The sequence below is a fragment of the Vipera berus genome (assembly GCF_964194415.1).
Source record: "Vipera berus genome assembly, chromosome: Z".
NCBI classification, from domain to species: Eukaryota; Metazoa; Chordata; class Lepidosauria; order Squamata; family Viperidae; genus Vipera; species Vipera berus.
Window position 1 is genome coordinate 48,298,691 of NC_138205.1, and position 5,718 is coordinate 48,304,408.

Sequence of the window (5,718 nt, forward strand, 5' to 3'; positions counted from 1 at the left end):
CAAATGATTGTCCATTCTCTTCTTAAAAACCTCCAGTGATGGAACATCAACAACTTCTGAAGGCAAGTTGGCCCACTGATTAATTGTTCTCACCGATGGACCATTTCTACTTTGTTCTAGGTCGGATCTCTCCTTAATAAGTTTCCATCTGTTACTTCTTGTTCTGCCCTCAAGTGTTTTGGAGAATAGTTTGACCCTCCCTTCCCTCTGTGACAGCCCTTCAAATACACTGCTAACATGTCATCCCTAATCCTTCTTTTCGTTAAACAAGACATACCCAATTCCTACAACTATTTTTCATATGCTTTAGCCTCCAATCCCCTAATCATCTTTGTTGCTCTTCTCTTTCTGCACTCTTTCTAAAGTCTCAGAATCTTTTTTTGTATCATGACCAAACCTAGATGCAGTATTCCATGCGTGGTCTTACCAGTACTGTATAAAGTGGTAAAAAGCATAAATAAATTTGTATAAAGTACACTTTTATGCAGATTTGTATGCAGTATAAAGTATAAACATATTTGTGCAGCTTCACATTTTTGCACCTGAAAGTGGAAGTGTGGAGTATTTTTATTTTTAGTCTGATTGAGAAATATAAGGATCTAAAAAGTTGTGGTCTTATTTGATGTTGGGAGTTAAATTTGTAACTTTGGACTATTTGTTGTGAGTGGTTAAAATCTGATTTTAATGAATTCTGATTGGCCAGGAAATACCAGTTGATTTATAAAAGTCTATTCTTTAACTATAAGAGGGAACTAAAAAATAGAAAATGAAGAAATATTGAATGCATCAGGTCGCCAAAGTTATATTCAAGAAATATTTAAATAAAAAAATCAGTTTATAGATCAGTTATGTTCTAAAGAGGAGCAAGAGAAATAAATTACTTAAGTAATTGGAAGAAAGTTGAATAATCCAGAGATGCAATTATATGCAGAAAGTTAACCAAATTTTCGAGGATATTCCACAAGTATTTAACAATGCAAGAGGACTTAATTGTAATTTTGGAATACAAATCTGGCACCAATTATGCTTATTATGAGATGGTTTAAATATAAGCTTTCCAATGCAAATAAAAGAAAAGTTCCAAGTAAATCAAGAATCCTCAAGAGAAGAAGTGTGGGACTTTTTCGTTATGAATACTAACAAGGTTAAGAATCTCCTGAGCAAAAGTTTATATTAATATAAAAAAGTTTATATTAATTTGGTAGACATTCCAGAGAAAAAAAGATTTTAATTTATGAGAACAAGTTGGAAGGAGCAACTTAATAAGCTAACTGGAGTTAGGATGGATTTTTACTGGTCTGATATATGTAACTGAAAAAAATTCCAATGTTTGGTTTCATGTTTATAAAGTGAATTTGATTTTTTTTCTTTTTCTTATATGTAGTGCTTAAGTAATTTCTAAATGTAGTTAAATTTTATTGAAAGAGAATTTGAAAGTAGGTATGTTAAGAGGAAGTTAAAGAAAAGATGCATTAGAATTTGTTGAACTTAGAAATATTTTTAAAGAAACATTTGGAGTTTTAAAATGGATATAAAATAAGTTTAAGGTTAAAGAAATTGAAAGAGTATAGTGAATTTTGTTAATATGAATGAAAATAATCTACAAAGATTAATAAGCCTAAATAGAAATATATATTACTTTTCACAATAAGGAAAAAAAAAGAAAGAAAAAATGGATTGGTTAAGATTGTGATGTAAATTGTTCTAAACCAGGGGTGTCAAACTGCCAGCCTGCAGGCCGGATGCCAAAACTGCACCCACCCTATTGCCGGGAATGGAGAAAAAGTCACAATAAGTTGTGACACATCACGTGACGTTTCGAGTTTGACACCCCTGTTCTAAACAAAGAAAATTTATTTGGTCGTGTTTCTATTGGGATCCTGCTTCTGGTTTTTTTTGTCCTCTATATAGGGAAAAATGATATTTATAATTTTAGTTTCAAGATTTAATAATTGTATAAATGATAGAATTGGTTTGCAATAATTATAATTTCAGCCTTACATTATCCATAACTGTATTAGTATTTTACTGTGCTGGAAAGAGTCGGAGTCAGCCCCCTTTTTTCTTTTTTCTTTTTCTTTTCCTTACAGATTGTATTCCCTCCCTTTTTTTTCTTAACTTTTATTTTCCAACTTCATTTTATGTTATAATAAACTTCAATAAAATAGTAAAAAAAGAATTGTACGGTGTCTACATCCAGAAGAAGAACAGAGATACTACGCATGTAAAGGGCTCTTCTGAAGATCATTGCTTTCACTTTTGTAAAGGAGGAAATTGTATATATAACTTCCTGCAACACAAATTTAGTCTGGCAATGGCAGAAAAGTAGCCATTTTCATATACACTGAATAATCTACAAGGGAAGAATTCACTTCATTCATTTAGAGGCTGGAGCATTATAGAAGCAGAACTTGATAAACAAAAAGATAGGTCAGCATGGATGTTCTATAAATATGGAAATGTGAGATAAGTGAGGGGAATATGTTGGAAACAGAAATACAATAAAAAACCTCTTGGGGCTGTGGAGAACTGAAATAATAAGACATGCAGTTGAAAAATGTCTGTATTCTTCTATGACATGATGTTTGTATGGAACCAGTTATATACCAATATATTTCCTGTAAATTGATAGGTATGAGCCACCTTGCCTTCTACAAGATAATAATCTTGGGTAAGAAGCCAAGCTCTCCATGTTTCTGTTTTTTATCACAGAATTTCTCTTCCATTGGCTAGTTTAAATCTCATCAGAGGTATTCCCATTTCCTTCCTTAATATCACCAACAAATTTGTGGGAAAAACTTGAGCTTCTATTTAGCAATTGGCTCAGTTTAAATCAGTCTTCTCCAAAATAAAATGAACATGTTTAAAAGAATGCGTAGTATAATGCAATTCAATAAAGTACAGCACATTATAATACATTATATATATATATATATTATGGCCAGTTTGGTTAGTAGTGAAGGCACCAGGCTAGAAACTGGGAGACTGTAAGTTCTAGTTCTTAGGCACAAAGCCAGCTGGGTGAGCTTGGGCCATCACTTTCTCTCAGCCCTAGGAAGAAGACAATGGTAAACTAATTCCAAAAAGCCTTGCCAAGAAAACTGCAGGGACTTGTCCACACAGTCTCTGAGAACCGGACACGATTGAACAGAAGAAAAATAATATGCCAAGAAAACTCTTACATGTTCAACCATCAGTATAATATTTTTGATGAAAGGGTTGGCATGATATACGATGAAAAGTGGCCCTTTGGGAGTATAAAGTTCTTTACATTTTACATTCAAATACCATTCAGCAAACTGAAAAAAAACTCTTCTTTGTTACAAACTCATGACAAAAAATTTAATGTAGTTTACATAGTATTCTTAAAAATTACCAGATAACCTGTTAACTAAGTTGACAGTAATCAACTTACTTGGATAGTAGGATTTTTCAGTAATCTGTATAATGGTCTGTAATCTTTAGTAACTTTTTTCTTTAAAAAATGTGATGCATTAGTAGATTTAAGCTCTTCATCATTTAGAAGGAACTCTGGCCCTTCAAAGAGCTTTATCTGTGGCCAACATATTCAATTCTAATTGGAGAAATTCTTGGTGTTCTGATATATAACTAAAGAAGGGGATCCATTGGAACCCTCTTGCACTGTACATTACAGATTTAGCATTGATGTTTCCATCACTTTCATGCCTGAAGGTGACAACGTTCTTGCCAACCAGCTCAGCCAGCCATAGCAGAAGAGACACCATGAATAGAAACTGCATGTGTTGATGAAGGCAATAAATCATATAGAGACAATCCCAAGGTTAGTTTATTTTTATTACGGGACAGCAACCAATCCCTCATATTTAGCAATATGTAATAGAATAGCATTTTGGTGAAGACCTCTATTTCTCTTGGCATAGATTCCTATTTTATATATTTCTACCCATTCTCCTACTGGCCACAATTGTGGCGGCCAAGATCTACATTTTTTCGCATCTTGACTGCTATGATATTCCAATTAATTTATTCTCTTTGCATCGGGGAAGCCCTTTGACAGGACTGTAGGCATTATGTTTTGACTACAATTTCCCAGAGTAGTAATGTAATTATATCAGGATCAACTGCTATGTAGCATCAAACATGACAAGCATGTCCATTAAGTCATGGGGAAAGTACAAAAAAGAAATGGCCAGTTTAAACTCTGGTGGGCATAAGAGAGAACTGCACTCCAATATTGTTAGCCCCACAGTGTAGATAAGACCTCCAAAGGAAGATTAAAACTACTTTTATTGAGATTGGCTGTAATAACACAATTCTGCAAATCTGATTGTACTGTACACTCATCCCATTTATACTTTAGTGAATTAAGAGAGTTATATCTTTGTTGATGACTTAAAGTATTCTTCTCTCTTCATTGCTTGAGCAACAGTAACTTTCTTCTATACACATGATAAGAAAAGGTCATCAGCTGCTTAAAGTGGCTTCATTCTAATATAATACAGTGATACTTTGGTACTCATCGTTAATTGATTCCGGGAGGTGCCACAAGTATGCATTTGACAAAACCATTCAAGCCCACAACTTCTGCCCTTTTGGACTCACAAATGATCGTTCTTATTTGATTTAATGGTGCAATAAACATAATCAAAATGATAAGTTCAGTCAACATTTTTAATTAAAACTCATCAAAACTGAAAGCTTTTTAAAAAATCAGCAAGAGAAAGAATCAGAAGATAAACTAATTGTCATGGTTCCGACAGACAGAGATAAATAAAGTAGAACTCCGAGGCTTGCATTGATACAAAGTATTGGCACATCAGAAGTGAAACCAAGTCTGAATAGACATGTAATAATCCCGATACAAAGTTAAGAAATCCTACCCCTAAAGATATGCAAGCTACTAAATTCCCCAATAAATCTTCTTGGCAGGCTTTTCACGAAACGCCCAACCTGCAGTCCCAGAAGCAGCTGATGACCTTGGTTCTCATGGGAGAAATCTCTTTAGTCTAGCAAAGCACCTAGTAAACCCCCCCTCCCTCCCTGCTATATGTCAACTGAAAATGAGTAGGGAAAATGGCTGCAGCCACGCTCATTTTCAAAGTTGACACTAATCCTTTTAGGAAAATGATTTGACAACCAGTTCTTGCCATTCTAGTTGCTTTGCTATGCCAAAGTTAAATACCAGCAGTTTCCAACCCTGCCCAAACACAGCTGATCTTGATCAGGTGTGGTTGAACATGCCTATGCATGTTCAAAGAGCATGCGTTGCTGCTCTTTCTTGAGACAACTTAACAAATTTCCTGAGGAGTGGGTGGAGAAGGCTTCTGCATTTGCTGGCTCCAGATTAGGAGTGATGGGGCTGATTGATGGCTCAGAATCATTGCTAAAGCTTTGCCACATAGTTCTGCTTCTGAGGCTGCCTTCTCATTAAGCTCTTAGGCATTTGAGAGGAACTATTGAAACTAAAATATGGCACACCCAAATTTTGCTCCTATTATTGAGTGTAATCTTTTTCTGTAGTGATGTTGTCATCTTATCAAACTGGGAATTGCATATCTTCTTGCCTTCATTGTTTATAGCAGGGGTGTCAAACTCAATTTCATTGAGGGCCACATCAGCATTGTGGTTGCCCTCAGGGGGCCGGGTGGGTATGGCCAGGGTGGGCGTGGCCAACTAGGTGGGCGTGGCTAGAGTGCATATGGCCTACTGGGTGGGCATGGCCAGCTCTACATCGTT